Here is a 20,119-nt window from a genome sequence, read left to right as displayed (position 1 = left end):
CCGAGGTTTTAGTAAAACTCCAGCAAGCAGACAAGTAAGTGACTGTCGTGATCCATGTTTGGATCTGTGGCAGATGTGGTTTCCCTCTGATTAAAACCTTTTTTCCTTTCTGGTTATCGGGGGCTAATGCAGTTTTCCCCTGGTGGCTGCTGGTGTTATTGCATTGCATTGCTGCTGGGTCAGCTGATGTTGGTGGTGACCACTCCCATCATCCTTCATAAGGTCACCTGATGCATCAGCTGACTGTTGGTTATACAGGTCCTTCTGGTGATCAACCTAGCTGGAGAAGGAATTTGCTGAGAGTGATGGTTCTTCAGCTGAATGCTTATTCTTGGTGCCTTACTCTGCTGTGCGGTGCATTGCAGCAGATGAAAGCTAATTGTTTTTTGCTGATACCTTGTTTGAATTTGGATGATGTAAGGCGCAGTGAATAACGAGGACACAAGGTCGCAGTCTCTTTACCTTTACTGAAGGCTTTTGCATCCACAGTCCAGGGTAGGGACCACAGTGTAGGCAGAGTCCGGCCGGTCTGAAGGCAAATCCAGAATCCCCTTATCCAGGTGGAATTCAATAGCCTTCCTCTAGCACCTGGGCGTTGTAGTACCTCCCTGCTGAGCAACTCGGTAAGGTCCTCACAACTATTGTAGATGTTAATTCTCTTCTCTCTGTCCCCCTGACGGATAGGACAAACCCGTATGACTGATGGCCTGAGGCTTTTTATAGGGACCCTAGAGATGCCCCGGCCCCCACAAGTTGCCACCGTGCCTCCTGGATATATGGTCGGGCAGTCAACATGGAATCAACTGTCCTGCCAGTCTCTGAAGTAAAGCATAGAATCCTTACTCGCTCGGTGTCCTGGCTACCGGTACTGCCCTTCAGAAGGAGGCAGCCTGCTTCTAGCTGGTCTCCCTCTGATATTCCTCTCCTGTGCTTTGCTTTCCTGCACACTCTCCGCAATATGCTCACTTTTTAGTGTATTTCCCCAGGAGTTGCAGCACTTCATGCCACAGAGCTCCTCTCTGTCTGTCTTCCTGACAGGAACTGCACTCTGAACCCCTTTTCCCTCCAGATCAGGATGTTATATAGGGGAGTTCACCTTAAACAGCCTTAGAGCTCCCCCTTCTGGTCTGGAGTGTGAACATGTTGCATGCATTGTGTTACCTGATGAGAAGATCTCCTTTATTGCCTTCAGACGTAATATCACTCCCCCGGGTGGAAGAATAACATTACTGCAACGAACCAGAACTCTGGGGTGCAGCATTTTTCTTTCCCGTTGTGTTTATTTTTGCAGCAGTGGGGCAACTGTTCTTACTTGCCGATTCACAACCCAGGAATAGGTGCAGGGCGATTGAGGGCCAAGGTATCCAGCTCGGTGACAGGTTGAAAGAACCTGTATAGGGATGTCAGGAAGATTAGGGCACATCCTTAGGAGAGTGCAGGAGGTGTCCATTTCCCCGTTCCGTATCGCAGGGCCCACCGTTGTTATTGTGTCCCCTGTGTTCCCTTGTGAGTCTTGCTGCTTTGTGACTGACCACCTGTTGGGTCGTGTCACGCTTCGACAGTCACTTTGTGACAGTGACAGATTACTGGAATCAGGTTCTTTGTCTCTACATCATTCTGCTCTAAGAATGGATAGCAAAAAGCTGGTGACAGATTCCCTTTAGCATATCGACTCCAAAAAAATAGTAGTGAGCAAGTCGTCAAGTCTTTGAATAGTTTTACAAATAACATGGCATCCCCTGACCTGCCTGCTGTTAGGGTAGAGATACATTAGATCCATCAACTGGGTCACATTTGGTCAGAAATATGCTTTTCTGTGTCTGGTGACTGCTCCCATGTATTTTCCATTACTGAGAAAAAGAGGACTAGTCCGTAAGCAAAGAAAGAGTCAGGTATGTTCAAATTGTGCGATGAGCCATCTGCGGTCTTCCCAAAAATCAGTAGAATAGGCGTTTTCTGACCAATGTGGTACTTCAGTAAATAACCGATGAGATGGAGAAATGGTCATGCATGCATTACAATATTAAAGGGCCTTATGTTTTAATTCTTAACGGGGTTTCCCATTTTCAGGAAAGTTGTGTCTCCATGTGCAGTTTGTTGACGCAGCCAAAACAAAATAGGACACCTGGGGCAGTGATGGAGACTTGGCACTGGACCCATGGAAGATGAGTAAAGCACAAATGCGCCTAGGACCAGAAGTTTCCTGAAAAAGAAAACTCCTTTAGTTCTAGTAATAAAATATAAATCCTCAATGCTAGTGATGAGCAAATATACTCGTTACTCAAGATTTCCCGAGCGCGCTCGGGTGTCCTCCGAGTATTTTTTAGTGCTCGAAGATTTAGTTTTCATCGCCGCAGCTGAATGATTTACATCTGTTAGCCATCATAAGTACATGTGGGGGTTGCCTGGTTGCTAGGAAATCCCCACATGTAATCAAGCTGGCTAATAGATGTAAATCATTCAGCTGAGGTGAGGAAAACGAAATTTCCGAACACTAAAAAATACTCGGAGGACACCCGAGCGTACTAGAGAAATCTCGAGTAACGAGTATATTCGCTCATCATCACTACTCAATGCCGATCTTGAAAAATAAGGCAAGTGCTTTTAAAATGTAGGAACAACCTCTGACCAATAGATGAGACTTGGAACAAAACTGTAATGAGCATTGTACTGTGTCTGTTGTCTCTCGTCTCGTACAGCATGTACCATAGAAACTCCATAATAAACAGAAGAAAAAGAATAACAGAATAAACAGCGGCAGCTGCAGGTGAAATGTAGTATTACAAGCTGGGCAATTACGGTATATAAATGACAAACCATGTAATAGATATACTGACCCAGTAATCAGTGCAAAAAACTAATCTTAATTATCTGAGGTCATGCTTCCAGGATGTATTAGAAATACAGTTCTATCAGTGTGTAGTAACTAGACATATTGTTAAAGATAAATTCTATTCTTGCCTGACCCATAGGATTACTATATTTCTAGTATTAAAAATCTTCTTAAAAACCATGAGGAGAATTGATAAAATCCCAGTCGAACAGATTAATTTAATCAAAGGCGCAATTTTATTTATTTTAACTCAGAATTATTTTAAATATGTTGTTAAATTTTATCAGTTGTGGGGTACCGTAATGGGGAGCAAATTTGCACCAAAATCCTCCAGTGTGTATGTGGGCAGGTAGGAGAAGCTCATGATATACCGACAAGGAGACCTTGGTGGGAGTTCAGTCCTCTGGAAATGTTTTATATGCTTACATAATGAATTAGAGCACTAACGTTATTCAGTTTTTAGATTTAACAATGTATTTAAATAATAGCAAAGTAATGATCAAATCATAAAGAAAACCTATGGATAGTTACAGCTTTATTCTCTGTCATTTAAAGCGAACCTGTCACCCAGTTTGGCAGATATAAGATACGGCCACCACCTTTCAGGGGTTTTCTACAGCATTCTATAATGCTGTAGATAAGCCTCCCCCCCCCTCGATCCGACCTGAAAGATAAGAAACATAAGTTTTATTATACTCACCCAGGGGGGGCAGTCCAGTCTGATGGGTGTAGCAGGTCAGGGTTCAGCGCCTCCCATCTTCTTATGATAACCAACCTCTGCCTTGTTGAGGGCAGAGAAAAGTATTACAGTGCGCAGGTGCTGGGAAAGGTCAGAGAGGCTAAACGCATGTGCACTGCAGTACATTGCTCAACAGGGCAGATAAGTACACCTGCACAGAAGCGCGATGCTGGGAGCCATGAAGCAAGCAGGAGGGCGGCAATCATCAGAAGATGAAGGGATCTGCAACACCCATCAGACCAGACTGCCCCCGGATGAGTATAATAAAACTTATTTTTCTTATCTTTCAGGTCAAATTGGGGCATATCTACAGCATTAAATCATAGACGCTCCAATGTCAGAAGGATAAGAGAATGGAAGAGTACATAGCGGCAGCTGTAGGGTAAATGGAGTATTACAAGCTGGAAGATGATGTAAATGACCAACCATGTAACAGGACCCACCTCTTCAGGAAAGCCTACAGCCTGCACTGACCCCGCTGCCTCCTCACCACTACCGAAGCTACCACCTCACCAACACCGGAGCTCCTGCAACCCTCAACCTATTGTCTCCTTCCCACCATCCTGTAGAATGTAAGCCCGCAAGGGCAGGGTCCTCACCCCTCTGTATCAGTCTGTAATTGTTAGTTTGCTTACTGTAAGTGTTATTTGTATTTTGATGTAACCCCTTTTCATGTAGCGCACCATAGAATTAATGGTGCTATATAAATAAATAATAACAGATATACTGGCATGGTGATGAGTACAAGAACTAAGCTTTTTCATTGGCTATACAGTATGCTAGATGGTTCTAATGTAAAGGCCCCGTCACACTGGACGATATCGCTAGCGATCCGTGACGTTGCAGCGTTCTGGCTAGCGATATCGTCCAGTGTGACACGCAGCAGCGATCAGGCCCCTGCTGTGATATCGTTGGTCGGGGCAGAAAGGCCAGGACTTTATTTCGTCGCTGGATCTCCCACTGACATCGCTGAATCGGCGTGTGTGACGCCGATTCAGCGATGTCTTCGCTGGTAACCAGGGTAAACATCGGGTTACTAAGCGCAGGGCCGCGCTTAGTAACCCGATGTTTACCCTGGTTACCATCGTTAAAGTAAAAAAAAACAACCACTACATACTTACCTACCGCTGTCTGTCCCCGGCGCTGTGCTTCTCTGCTCTGGCTGTGAGCACCGGGCAGCCGGAAAGCAGAGCGGTGACGTCACCGCTCTGCTTTCCGGCCGCTGTGCTCACAGCCAGAGCAGAGAAGCACAGCGCCAGGGACAGACAGCGGTAGGTCAGTATGTAGTGGTTGTTTTTTTTACTTTAACGATGGTAACCAGGGTAAACATCGGTTTACTAAGCGCGGCCCTGCGCTTAGTAACCCGATGTTTACCCTGGTTACCGGCATCGTTGGTCGCTGGAGAGCTGTCTGTGTGACAGCTCTCCAGCGACCAAACAGCGACCAAACAGCGACCAAACAGCGATCCGGATCGTTGTCGGTATCGCTGCAGCGTCGCTTAGTGTGACGGTACCTTTAGGGTGTTGAGTAGAATTGAGCGACTTTTACTTTTTTCGGATCGAGTCGGGTTTCGCGAACCCAACTTTGTCAAAACTCGGGTCGGGTGAAATCGGCCGATTATTGCGAAAAGTCGGGGGCCGACTGCAACACGAAACCCGATGAAAGTCAATGGGGAATCAAAGTCGGCAGTGAGTGGAGGACAGGAAAACACCTACAGTGCCTATTTTAATGCCAAAAATATCAATTCTTATTACTTAAGCTTGTCAATCTTAATTTACTTTATAATAATAGTTAGGCATTGAAAACTGGGGTCATTTGTCTAAAGTTGTGGGGGGGTAGGGCTGGCTGAAGATTTTTGTGGGCCCAGGAAACGCGGAATACGTCACGGCGGTGGAGCAGGGAGAGGTAAGTATTTCAACTTTGCAAGTGCTGTGATCCTGAGCAAGCAGGGGGGGGCACTCGTTGGCACTGGCACAGGGCCCCTCATAGTACGGCGGTGTGCTTGACGGCGGGTGGCGCCTCCCACTGGCAGTGACACTTTTGCGTATTATGAGGGGCCCTGTGCCAGTGACGTCGCCAATGAGTATGCCCCCCCCCCCACCTGATGAAGGAACCTGCACTTTCATCTGCACCTTCCTCTTTGTCCCCGTGTAAGGTGGTATAGTATGCGGGAAGGGGAACCTGACTTTCAGCAGGGTCAGATTCTGGCTGTGTAGAGTGCAAGGGGAATGTACTGGTCTGGGTCAATGTACCAGCAGACTCATCTAGCAGTGGCTGGGCAATGGGCAGGATGGGGAGGAAACACAGATATAGGCCCAAATAATAAAGTAGGCTAAATGCAGTTCAAAATTGGTAACAGGACTAAACAGGCGGCATTGATTTGTTCAGTGGAGGACAACTGTAATGAGTGGCGCAGACGCAGTTAGTAGGCCTAAAATGAAAAAGTTGGCTAAATGCAGTTCAAAATTGGTAACAGGACTAAACAGGCAGCCTAGCTTTGTTCAGTGGAGGACAACTGTAATGAGTGGCAGACACAGTTAGTAAGCCCAAATAGTAAAGTGGGCTAAATGTCTGCCAAAAAATAGTTCATAAATAAACAGGTGACATAGCTAGGTACTGGGGTGGGCTCCTCTGCTGAGTAGCAGACAGTGGTAGTAGGCGCAAAGTATTAACTGGTCTAAATGGAGGCCAGGCCCCCTGTATATTTTAACTATCATCTATCATTTCAACAAATTTGTATTGGTAGTGCCATTGAAGGATTTAACAGCACAGACTACACAGTGGTGGAGCAGGGAGAGGTAAGTATTGCAAGTGGTAGAGCACTTGTCGAGCTGGCAGTACTGGCACAGGGCCCCTCATATTACGACGGTGTGTCTGACAGTGGTTGTGCACCACCACCGTCAGAGACACTTCATTCTACTATGAGGGACCCTGTGCCAGTGCCGTCGCCCAAGAGTGGGCGCACCCACCTGTCCAGGCAAACGGCACTCGCATGGGTGCTTGCGCCAGGTGGTGACCACGGCCCTGTGGGGGGAGTCAGCAAATTTAGGGAGGTATAAAAATGGCCTATGGTGGACATTCAGCAGCTGCAAATGGAGGAATTGGAGAAGTCAGTTGGAGGAGGCCAAAAGCTAGACATTTTTCAGGCACTCCATGTCCGATTCATCTTATAATGGGCAGTTAACAATTTCCCTTTCTAACCCAGGCACGGTATGTGTAAAGAGCTCCATGGAGTAACATGTAGTGTCGCCTGATGCATCCTTCACTTTTGGTTTGGGTGAAGGACACAAGGAAACGTCTTGTTCCTGACCGGGAGCATCCACTGACAACTCGCTGCTTTTATATTTTGAACTTTCTGAAGAGGAGGCAAAAGAGCTAGAGGCTGAGTCAGCAAGGAAAGCCAAAACTTTTTCCTGCTGCTCTGGCTTTAAAAGCTGTTTTCTTACTCCCAGATAAGGAAGCCTTCGAGGCCTTGTGTAGCCAGATGATGATGCTGGCTCAACACCTCCAGCCTTAGGTGCTATTGTGCTTTTGCCACTACCACCAGATGCACCACCTCCACCATCAGTACCAGCTGGCAACCACCGCCCACGGGCTCTTCCACGAGACTTCCTCATTTTTTGGAAAATCTAACCAAAATAACAACCGTTATATGGTACTGTAAAACAAGATAGAAGGTGTATATAAACTTGTTGAGAATTTAACCCCTTAATGACCGCCGATACGCCTTTTAATGGCGGCAGTTAAGGGTACTTAAACCACAGCCATTAATTAACGGCACTGTGCAAAACGTAAATAGCGCCCCCCAGAGTCCGAATTTCTCCGGGGTCTCGGCTGACCCCAGAGAACATGATTGGGGGTTTTTTTTACCGACCCCGCTTTTGCGATCGCCGGTAATTAACCGTTTAAAAAAAAACATGATTTCCCTTTTAATTTCTCTGTCCTCCGATGTGATCGCACATCAGAGGACAGAGAAAAGGGGTCCCAGATAGCCCCCTGATACTCACCTGTCTCCCCCGGTGCTCCTCGTGGCTCCTGATGGGCGCCGCCATCTTTTTCCGGCAAAAATAATGGCGGGCGCATGCGTAGTGCGCCCGCCGGCCGGCACCAGGAGGATCTTTGGGGTCTTGGCTGTCGGGGAAAATTAACTGTTTACTGGCGATGTGTAATTCTCTGTCCTCTGATGTGATCGCACATCAGAGGATAGAGAAAGAGGGGGATTCGGGGACCCTATTATACTGACCGGTGTCCCTGGGTCCTCCTGTGTCCTCTCCTGCCCGTCGGTGTCTTCATGGGGAAAGAAAATGGCGGGCGCATAAGCAGTGCGCCCGCCATCTGTCGCCATCTGCCGGCCGGCAGGAGAAAGCAGTTGGGGCTAAAATTAGGGTTAGGGTTGGGGCTAAATTTAGGGTTAGGGTTGGGGCTAAATTTAGGGTTAGGTTTGGAGCTAAATTTAGGGTTAGGGTTGGGGCTAAATTTAGGGTTAGGGTTGGGGCTAAATTTAGGGTTAGGGTTGGGGCTAAATTTAGGGTTAGGCTTCTTTCACACTTACGTCGGTACGGGGCGGTCGCAATGCGTCGGGCAGCGGATGTAGTTTTTCAACGCATCCACTGCCCAATCTATGTCCTGGGGAGGAGGGGGCGGAGTTACGGCCACGCATGCGCGGTCAGAAATGGCGGACGCGACGTACAAAAAACATTACATTGAACTTTTTTTGTGCTGACGGTCCGCCAAAACACAGCTCATCCAGTGCACGACGGATGCGAAATGTGGCCATCCATCGCGATCCGTCAGCAATACAAGTCTAAGAGCAAAAAATGCATCCTGCGGGCACATTTGGAGGATACGTTTTTTGTCCAAAATGACGGATTGCGACGGATGCCAAACGACGCAAGTGTGAAAGTAGCCTTAGGGCTAGGGTTAGGGTTGGGGCTAAAGTTAGGGCTAGGGTTAGGGTTGGAGCTAAAGTTAGGGCTAGGGTTAGGGTTGGGGCTAAAGTTAGGGCTAGGGTTGCGGCTAAAGTTAGGGTTAGAGTTGGGATTAGGGTTAGGGTTTGGATTAGGGTTGGTATTAGGGTTAGGGTTGGCATTAGGGTTATGCTTGGGATTAGGGTTCGGTTTGGGATTAGCGTTAAGGTTAGGGTTGTGATTAAGGGTGTATTGGGATTAGGGTTAGGTTTGAGGTTAGGGTTGAGATTAGGATTAGGGGTGTGTTGGATTTAGGGTTTTGATTAGGGTTATGGTTAGGGTTGACATTAGGGTTGTTTTGGGGTAAGGGTTGTGATTATCGTTAGGGTTTGTGATTAGGATTATGGATTGGGTTGGGATTAGGGTTAGGGGTGTGTTTGGGTTAGGGTTGGAGCTAGAATTGGGGGGTTTCCACTGTTTAGTTACATCAGGGGGTCTCCAAACACGACAGCCAATTTTGCGCTCAAAAAGTCAAATGGTGCTCCCTCCCTTCTGAGCTCTGCCGTGCACCCAAACAGTGGGTTACCCCCACATATGGGGCACCAGCATACTCGGGATAAATTGGACAACAACTTTTGCGGTCCAATTTCTCATGTTACCTTTGTGAAAATAAAAACTTGGGGGCTACAAATCTTTTTTGTGGAAAAAAAAATATTTTTTATTTTCATGACTCTGCATTATAAACTTCTGTGAAGCACTTGGGCATTCAAAGTTCTCACCACACATCTAAATAAGTTCCTTGGGGGGTCTAGTTTCCAAAATGGGGTCACTTGTGGGGGGTTACTACTGTTTAGGTACATCAGGGGCTCTGCAATCGCAACATAACGCCCACAGACCATTCTATCAAAGTCTGCATTCCAAAACGGCGCTCCTTCCCTTCCGAGCTCTGCCGTGCGCCCAAACAGTGGTTTACCCCCACATATGGGGTGCCAGCATACTCAGGACAAATTGGACAACAACTTTTGGGGTCCAATTTCTCTTGTTACCCTTGTGAAAATAAAAACTTAGGGGCTAAAAAATCTTTTTGTGGAAAAAAAATATATTTTTTATTTTCACGACTCTGCATTATAAACTTCTGTGAAGCACTTGGGCATTTAAAGTTCTCACCACACATCTAAATAAGTTCCATGGGGGGTCTAGTTTCAAAAATGGGGTCACTTGTGGGGGTTTTCTACTGTTTAGGCACACCAGGGGCTCTCCAAACGCGACATGGCGTCCGATCTCAATTCCAGCCAATTCTACATTGAAAAAGTAAAACGGCACTCCTTCTCTTCCAAGCTCTGCGGTGCGCCTAAACAGTGGTTTACCCCCACATATGGGGTATCAACGTACTCAGGAGTAATTGCACAACAACCTTTGTGGTCTAATTTCTCCTGTTACCCTTGTGAAAATAAAAATTTGGGGGCAAAAAGATCATTTTTGTAGAAAAAATGCGATTTTTTATTTTCACGGCTGTACGTTATAAACTTCTGTGAAGCACATGGGGGATTAAAGTGCTCACCACACATCTAAATAAGTTCCTTAAGGGGTCTAGTTTCCAAAATGGGGTCACTTGTGGGGGGTTTCCACTGTTTAGGCACATCAGGGGCTCTCCAAACGCGACATGGCGTCCGATCTCAATTCCAGCCAATTCTACATTGAAAAAGTAAAACGGCACTCCTCTTCCAAGCTCTGCGGTGCGCCCAAACAGTGGTTTACCTCCACATATTGGGTATTGACGTACTCAGGAGAAATTGCACAACAACTTTTGTGGTCTAATTTCTCCTGTTACCCTTGTGAAAATAAAAATTTGGGGGCAAAAAGATCATTTTTGTAGAAAAAATGTGATTTTTTATTTTCACGGCTGTACGTTATAAACTTCTGTGAAGCACATGGGGGTTCAAAGTGCTCACCACACATCTAGATAAGTTCCTTAAGGGGTCTAGTTTCCAAAATGGTGTCACTTGTGGGGGGTTTCCACTGTTTAGGCACATCAGGGGCTCTCCAAACGTGACATGGCGTCCGATCTCAATTCCAGCCAATTCTGCATTGAAAAAGTCAAACGGCGCTCCTTCACTTCCAAGTTCTGCGGTGCGCCCAAAAAGTGGTTTACCCCCACATATGGGGTATTGGCGTATTCAGGAGAAATTGCATAACACAATTTATGGTTACATTTCTGTTTTTACACATGTGAAAATAAAAAAAATGGTTCTGAATTAAAATGTTTGCAGAAAAAAGTTAAATGTTCATTTTTTCCTTCCACATTGTTTCAGTTCCTGTGAAGCACGTAAAGGGTTAATAAACTTCTTGAATGTGGTTTTGAGAACATTGAGGGGTGCAGTTTTTAGAATGGTGTCACACTTCATTATTTTCTATCATATAGACCCCTCAAAATGACTTCAAATGTGATGTGGTCCCTAAAAAAAAATGGTGTTGTAAAAATGAGAAATTGCTGGTCAACTTTTAACCCTTATAACTCCCTAAGAAAAAAAAATTTTGTTTCCAAAATTGTGCTGATGTAAAGTAGACATGTGGGAAATGTTATTTATTAACTATTTTTCATGACATATCTCTCTGATTTAAGGGCATAAAAATACAAAGTTTGAAAATTGCAAAATTTTAAAAATTTTCGCCATATTTCCGTTTTTTTTTCATAAATAATAGCAAGTAATATGGAAGAAATGTTACCATTAACATGAAGTACCATATATGTCACGAAAAAACAATCTTAGAATCAGCGGAATCTGTTGAAGCGTTCCAGAGTTATAACCTCATAAAGTGACAGTGGTCAGAATTGTAAAAATTGGCTCAGTCATTAAGGGGTTAAATCTCACTTTTTGGGGGGGAGACTGAACCAAAACTCAGGCCCAGTGTATATAACAACGCAATCTAAGTGGCAGAAAGTGGCTGGCAGATATATGAAAAAATACAAGGACTGTAGTACAATTTCAATCTCCCTACAATGATCTCAGGAAAAGTATGGCAGCAATAAAAAGGACTGCTGCACACAAAAGTTTGGACAAATAAACAAGATAACTGTGCAGAAAGGAGCAACAGGATTTTTGCTTTTAAAAAAGCAGTTGGTTTGCACAGCAGCGTACAAACAGCAATGCAGCTATCAGGGAGCCTTATAATGCAGCCTAATAAGCTACAGCGCTGATGCACAAAAATATAGCCTCCACTGTCCCTGCCAAAAAATGGTGGTGTTGGACAGTGGAATTCGCTACAGCACAAGCAGTTTGGGGGTTAATCTTCCCTCCCTAACTATATCCCTTCTTCTGATGAAGCTGCAGCAACCTCTCCCTATGCTCAGATCGGCAGAAGTAAGATGGCGGTCGGCGTGCACGCCCCTTTATAGCCCCTGTGACGCCGCAGAAAGCAAGCCAATCACTGTCATGCCTTTCTCTAAGATGGTGGGGACCGAGATCTATGTCATCACGCTGCCCACACTCTGTGTCCTCCTTCATTGGCTGAAAAATGGTGCTGAAAGCGTCATACGAAACGCGACTTTGGCGTGAAGATCGCCGACCTCATGGCCGATCCCACACTAGGATCGGGTAGGGCTTCATGAAACCCAACTTTGCCGAAAGTCGGCGATTTTTGAATTTGTCCGATTTGTTTCGCTCATTCCTAGTGTTGAGGATAACGTTCCATCCTCTGACATTCCTTATTGGCTAAGTGTGTATGTAAGCTGTCCTGCATTGTAGTTAATAGTTGTCTCCCTGGGGTATGACATAGTAGCCTAGACAGCGTGAACTATAATGGCCGGCCCAGATTGGGAAGGAGAGCTGAAGGTTAGTGTCAAGAACAGGAAGTGAAGTGAGTCAGTAAGGCTACGTTCAGACTAGCGTTGTGCGCCGCTGCGTCGGCGACGCAACGCACGACGCACGCAAAAACGCGGCAAAACGCACGCAAAAACGCTGCGTTTTGCGACGCGTGCGTCGTTTTTTGCCGAAAATCGGACGCAAGAAAAATGCAACTTGTTGCGTTTTCTTGGTCCGACGCTTGCGGCAAAAAAGACGCATGCGTCGCCAAACGCAACAAACAAAAACGCATGCGTCCCCCATGTTAAACATAGGGGCGCATGACGCGTGCGTCGCCGCTGCGTCGCCCGACGCTAACCCGACGCACACTAGCACAACGCTAGTCTGAACGTAGCCTTAGAAGGAGTATGAAGTGATAGCAGTGGTCATATGCAGTGGGCTGCTAGGGCCAACATGAGCCTGTTACTCTGGGCAGTGGATTGCCATAGAACCCTTCTGGGTGAATCCATCTGTCTACCCTGGGACTTCAAGATGGATGTCCAAGCCTTTGGGTGCACTAAGCCAGCGGTGATGCAGGGAAAGATGGACTCGGAGTCTCAGAGGAGGGAGGTGATGGAATCCGTGTGCACTGCTTTCAGGGGAGAAGAATTCCTAGTGCTAGAGCAGATAACAAGAGGAATGCTGCACCCAGACTTAGAACTAGGGCTGAAATTATGTCCAGTACCTGAGGGAAAGATTGTAACCTGTTGTGTCCTATCCTACATGCTTCATTGTAATGATCGTAAAGATCTCAGTAAAAGCTTCACTGTTATAAAATATTCGGTGTCCTCTGGATTGTGCGCTGCAATGGTTCTGGAAGATGGAAACCTGGAGCCAGTGTAGGCCTATGGGCCACAAGTAAATGTGATGCACCCCCTAACATAGCAGCACTCTGGGACTGGGACACGATTTTCCTGTAGGGTGCAGAAGCAACGGCTCATGCACGACTACATCGCTCGAGCAAAATAAATTCATGCTTTTGCCTGCACTAGAGATTTACTGTACTTCTGTGGGACTGATAAATGAGGTTATTAGCCTATAATTTATGTAACAATTTATTAAATGTTTACTACGTATGATTTCCTTATCTCTGCAACCAAATAGGCATATTTTGGGCTAAGTAACCAACCAGAGGCATCTTCTCCTGTACTGTCACTATTTTCTCTTTCCTTCTATTACTAGATCCATGACGGGAGTTAATGGTCATAGTAAGGGCTAGGGGGCTGCGAAAGGAAGCTAAATGGGGGTAAGAGCAGGACGATTGCCCTGCAGACAAATATGGGTAGGAAAATTACTTAAAAAAATAAATAAAATAATAATCTTGAACCTGGAAGCAGAGGTGCAAGTGGGGCAGGAGGTGGAAAAGGTGGAGTGGCGGTGTAGGTGAAATAGGAGGAGGAGGCAGCCAACACTGTTTTAGCTTTTTATTCATTTTTTGGAGGTACTCTGAAAACAGGCGGTGTAATAATCTTCTGGTCACACGCTCTCTGTATACAGGTCATGTAATACACATTTTTGGGTTAAAAACAATGAGAAGAGCATCAAATGGGGGATGTTGTTGTGATGCTGCTGCTGGTGGTATAGCTGCTGCAGGGAGAGAGAGGCCATGGTCGATCAGTGTCTGCTACATGCCCAAATGAAACTCCTTCCTCTACAGCAAGCAGGGGACAGGACGTTCCGTGTAATTTTGCAAACATGACTAGCACTGGATGAATGGTGAGGCCAGAACAAGTAGAGGTGGTTTTAGATTGGCTGGCTGAGAGTGCCTTCAGTCCCTTAGGTTTGTCATTCCCCCGGGCTCCTGCTGAAAGTGCAGATTTTGCACCCCACCCCCTTGCAAATCAGGTCCTGCCCAAAAGTGGAAGAGATTCAGTGTAATGATGCCCAACCACTTGTTCTGTTTGAGGATGAGTACATGGGCGGGGTAAGAGGACCACCGCAGCACATCTCTGATGATGCAGATAACGAAACACAGGTGCCAACTAGGGTTGAGCGAAACGGGTCGGCCACTTTCAGAAGTCGCCGACTTTTGGCAAAGTCGGGTTTCATGAAATCCGACCCGACCCCTGTGTGGGGTCGGCCATGAAGTCGGCGATCTGGAATCGGAATTCCGATACCGATTCCAGATATGTTTAAGATATCGGGAATTGGTATCGGAATTCAGATTTAAGTGTAAAATAAAGAATAAAAATAAAAAATATCGCTATACTCACCCTCGGACGCGCCCTGGTACTAACCGGGAACCTTCCTTCCTTCGAATCAGCGCTTGCAGGACCTTGCGGTGACGTCGCGGCTTGTGATTGGTCACGCGGCCACCCATGTGACCGCTCGCGCGACCAATCACAAGCCGCGACGTCACCGCGACGTCACGCAAGGTCCTGCAAGCGCTGATTCTTAGGAAGGAAGGCTGCCGGAAAGAAGCAGGGCGCGTCCGAGGGTGAGTATATTCCTATTAGTCATGTGCTGCCCCACCCTGCGTCCCCATCCTGTCATGTGCTATTCCAACCTGCATTCCTATTAGGAATATACTCACCCTTGGACGCGCCCTGCTTCTTTCCGGCAGCCTTCCTTCCTAAGAATCAGCGCTTGCAGGACCTTGCGTGACGTCGCGGTGACATCGCGGCTTGTGATTGGTCGCGCGAGCGGTCACATGGGCGGCCGCGCGACCAATCACAAGCCGCGACGTCACCGCAAGGTCCTGCAAGTGCTGATTCGAAGGAAGGAAGGTTCCCGGTTAGTACCAGGGCGCGTCAGAAGGTAAGTATAGCGATATTTTTTATTTTAATTCTTTATTTTACACTTAAATATAGATCCCAGGGCCTGAAGGAGAGTTTCCGCTCCTTCAGACCCTGGGAACCATTGGAAACCCAATGCACTGCATTGGGTTTCGAGTTTCGGCCGACCCCGACTTTTTTATAGGATCGGCCGATTTCACTCGACCCGACTTTTGAAAAAGTCGGGTTTCGTGAAACCCGACCCGATCCTATAAAAGTAAAAGTCGCTTAACCCTAGTGCCAACTGCTGCAGCTTTCTGCTGTGTGTACAGTGGCAAGGAGTACAGGGGTGACGACTAGGTGGAACATCATGTATGGGATTATTATTATTATTTATTTTTACAGAACTATTGATTCTATGTCTAAGTACATGAGGAGAGGTTACATACAAAACACAAATAGAAATTAAAACGAACAAACTAATAATGACAGACTGGTACAGAAGGGAGATGACCCTACCCTTGCAGCCTTACATTCTACAGGATAATGGGGAAGGAGACAGTATGTCCGGGGGTTGCAACAGCTCAAGTTGGTGAGGTGGCAGTGGGGTTATTGCAGGCTGTGAGCTGTTCTGAAGACATGGGTTTTCAAATTCCGCTTGAACGTTCCAACTGTAGGGATTATAGAATTATAGAGGACTAGCTATTGAACCGTTCTACGCCCGGGTGGCGAGCATTTATATTGGTATATGGTCTCCATCCTGGTATGTGCTGCTTCCATCTTGCTCCCCCATCCTGTCATGTGCTGCTCCATCCTGCGCCCCCATCCTGTCATGTGCTGCTCCATCCTGCGCCCCCATCCTGTCATGTGCTGCTCCATCCTGCATCCCCATCCTGTCATGTACTGCTCCATCCTGCACCCCCATCCTGTCATGTGCTGCTCCATCTTGCTCCCCCATCCTGTCATGTGCTGCTCCATCCTGCGCCCCCATCCTGTCATGTGCTGCTCCATTTTGCTCCCCCATCCTGTCATGTGCTGCTCCCATCCTGCGTCCCCATCCTGTCATGTGCTGCTCCATCCTGCGTCCCCATCCTGTCATGTGCTGCTCCAACCTGCATCCCCATCCTGTCATGTGCTGCTCCATCCTGCGTCCCCATCCTGTCATGTGCTATTCCAACCTGGATCCCCACCCTGTCATGTGCTGCTCCATCCTGCGTCCCCATCCTGTCATGTGCTCCCATCCTGCGCCCCGTCTTGTCATGTTCTGCTCCCATCCTGTGCCCCCATTCTGTTGTAATGTGCTGCACCCATTCTGCCTGTTCCTGTTTCCATTCTGCCATATGTTGCTCCCATCTTTCTCTCTTCGGCTGTGCTGCCTGAGTGCGGCTGTGCTGCCTGAGTGCGGCTGTGCTGCCTGAGTGTGGCTGTGCTGCCTGAGTGCAGCTGTGCTGCCTGAGTGCGGCTATACTGAGCGCTTCTGTACTGCATGAGTGCGGCTGTACTGTGAGTGCGGCTGTACTGTGTGAGTGTGGCTGTACTGTTTGAGTGCGGCTGAGTGTGGCTGTACTGTGTGAGTATGGCTGCACTGTGTGAGTGCGGCTGTACTGTGTGAGTGCGGCTGAGTGTGGCTGTACTGTGTGAGTGCGGCTGAGTGTGGCTGTACTGTGTGAGTGCAGCTGAGTGTGGCTGTACTGTGAGTGTGGCTGTACTGTGTGTGTGGCTGTACTGTGTGAGTGTGGCTGTACTGTGTGAGTGTGGCTGTACTGTGTGAGTGTGGCTGTACTGCGTGAGTGTGGCTGTACTTACTGCCTCAGTGCGGCGCTGGCTATATTAGATACAGCACCCCTGCAGCCAGCACAGCGAGGGCTGACTCCGCCGCGCAGGGCCACGCTTAGCAACCCGATATTTACCCTGGTTACCATTGTAAAAGTAAAAAAAAAAAAAACAGTATATACTTACATTCTGATGTCTGTCACGTCCCCCGGCGTCAGCTTCCCTGCACTGACTGTGAGCGCCGGCCGGAAAGCAGAGCACAGCGGTGACATCACCGCTGTGCTCTGGCTCTGCTTTACGGCCGGCACTGACACAGTCAGTGCGGGAAGCTGACGGCGGGGGACGTGACAGACACCAGAATGTGAGTATGTACTGTTTTTTTTTTTACTTTTACAATGGTAACCAGGGTAAATATCGGGTTACTAAGCGCGGCCCTGCACTTAGTAACCCGATGTTTACCCTGGTTACCCGGGGACTTTGGCATCGTTGAAGACAGTTTCAATGATGCCGAAGTCTTTCCCCTGATCGTTGGTCGCTGGAGAGAGCTGTCTGTCTGACAGCTCCCCAGCGACCACACAACGACTTACCAACGATCACGGCCAGGTCGTATCGCTGGTCGTGATCGTTGGTAAATCGTTTAGTGTAACGGTACCTTAAGTCAATGTTAGTAGCTTGAAGTGGATATGCTGCGGAATTGGGGGACAATGAAGGAATATGCAGAGGAGAGGACAGGAGCAGAGGAGTAGCAAGGACAGAAGTGGATTAGAAGGGTAGCAGAGTTAAGGATAGACTGGAGAGGTGTGATGATACAATGGGGGATGATGAGGTTCTAGACCCCACATGGTCATCTGAGTGACGTGGGCAGTTGGGAGGAAAAGGTGATGGTTACGCTGCCCTAGTTGCACAGCAAAAGAGGGAGCAGGGTGCAAAAGCACAGCATGTTGTGTTTCTATGAGGAGGTGAGTGCAAATCTGGATGTTGGTAATTTAGCTGATGTGATTTATCTGGACTTTGCCAAGGCATTTGATACTGTTCCACATAACAGCCTTAGGGTATGTTCCCACGGTCAGAAACCGGCAGCACTTTGGATGCAGCACATGTCTGCTCTGTCCAAAGCGCTGCCGGCTTTAGAACGCTGGTGATTCCACATGTGTTCATTGAACCGTGCAGAATCACTGCACCCAATACATTGTAAGGCTGCCGTCACACTAGCAGTACTTGGTCAGTATTTTACATCAGTATTTGTAAGCCAAAACCAGGAGTGGGTGATGCAGAAGTGGTGCATATGTTTTTATTATTATTTTTATGTTTTATTATTATATTTAAACTTTTTTTCCTCTAATTGTTCCACTCCTGGTTTTGGCTTACAAATACTGATGTAAAATACTGACCAAATACTGCTAGTGTGACGGCAACCTGAGGGAAATTTATCTTGCAGACACTGAGCGTCTCCGCAAGATAAATTGACATGCTGCGGTCTCGAAAGACGCGCCGCATGTCCGTCTCCGCAGGGAAGCCGGTGGCATCCCTGCACGCATAGTGGAGAGTGGATTTCTTCAAATCCCATCCACTATTCTGTAACATCTGGCTGCTGCGGGATGGACGCTGCGGATGTACGCAGTGTCCAACCCACAGCGTTTAATAACGGTGGGAACATACCCGTATACTGAAGCTACAGAAGCAGAGACTAGGGGAAACTATATTGAATTGGCTTAATTAGTAATTACAGGAAACAAATACTCGTCGTAAATTATATGTTCTCTAAATGGGATATAGTAAGCTGTGGGGGACCGCAAGTATCTGTACTAGGACCAGTTCTTTTTAACCTCTTTATTAATGACTATGTGGACCTAAAATATATATCCAGAATTTCGCTGTCAGCAGTTGCAGGCAGAGAGTCATGGAGTGGATGGTATTTATGACAGTGATGTTGTCTTCAAAATTAAGAACCCCATTTATTATCCTCTGGAGTCCAGAAGCGACAAGTGATTTAGTTGCATCTGTCACCTTTTCTACACCTTTTAGTCTGCAGTTTTGGCAAATAAGAAATATTTTCCAAAGAAATCTCTCTATTGCTTGTCAAGATGATATTTTGAGTAAAATAATTTCAGGTGGATGCAGATATTTAGCTAGGAGGGGACGATCTCTTGGGAATATATTATCCCCTAGTTGTTCCACAATTCTGATATCACTAGGACTTGGCTAAATGTTAAGGTTTTTTTTTTTAGGTGTGCCGGGAGCCGGTGCGACATGTTATGAGTGTGTCACGTCAATCTGGAGGTACATCTAAAGGTACCCCTAAAGGTGAGAAGCTTCTGGCCATCAGCCTTAGTGTTCTCCTGTTAGTCAGTAAGTTGCCCGCTTCCCCAAGAGGCATGGGACACATGTGCTAGCGTATAAACACGTAAGACAGACAGGAATAACAAAAAGCAGCAAACATAGAAAACACTCACCAAAGGTAGAGGTATATAGGGAAGGATAGGAATGTGCCAACCAAATGGAAATAGGACAATGAGGAAAGCATACACGCAAAAACGGCATCTAATACACTGTACCTGTATATCCTACTGAAAAGCAAAAAAACTAGTTAAAAAGGGATAAAGGGATCATAATTTTGCAGTGCACAGATAGCATGACAAAGAGTCCGTCTCCAGTCAACCACTTGGAAGCCAGGATCAATACTGACATATCTAATGGAATAAAGCTCCAGTGGTGGCCTGCAGGGTGTTGTGAACGTCGCTGTACCTCGCAGGGGTTCAGTAGTGCCGGCCAGTACTGGGGCGCAAGGACTTTCAATGGCTCAACAGGCAACTGCGCCAATATTAAAGGTAATCTGTCAGCACAAAATAACTGTTCAAACCCAAAAAAAAGTTGATGCACCCTGTTTCCTATCTATTTCCCCCCTCTCCTTTCTTGATTGGCAACGTCAGCTTTACAGAAGCCCGAAAAGAGTGGAGACAAATGGAAAACAAGGTGTGAAGAAGCACTAATAAAAAAATCTTATGATATCAAATCAATTTTCAAACCTGTGTTATAAAAAATGACTCTCAATGTTGAGAATCAAGGAAATGAGAAATGAAACCTCTGGTTTTGACATCCCAGACCCTCCCCAACACACCTTCCAGCTCGACACACCCTGAGAATGACGAGACACTGTGAACCCATCCCTGATCATCATCTCACAATACATGTACAAATTACGGCTTTCACCAATATCTTCACTTATACTTCATGCAGAAATAAAGGAGAAAAATCTTAGTTTGCTTCTGGAAGTCATGAAGTGTTACTAAACACTGTCACAGATAGCCGGG

At 46.7% G+C, this 20,119-nt stretch overlaps 1 long non-coding RNA gene across 1 annotated transcript in view; it reads right to left on the bottom strand.

The window, feature by feature from the left end:
* Positions 1–20,119, bottom strand: part of LOC138647345 (uncharacterized) — an 85,760-nt gene that overhangs the window by 880 nt on the left and 64,761 nt on the right. The window lies entirely within an intron of this gene.

Source organism: Ranitomeya imitator, chromosome 8 (genome assembly GCF_032444005.1).
Source record: "Ranitomeya imitator isolate aRanImi1 chromosome 8, aRanImi1.pri, whole genome shotgun sequence".
Lineage (NCBI taxonomy): Eukaryota > Metazoa > Chordata > Amphibia > Anura > Dendrobatidae > Ranitomeya > Ranitomeya imitator.
Note: the sequence above shows the minus strand (reverse complement) of the source record. Positions and strands in the feature narration are given on the sequence as shown.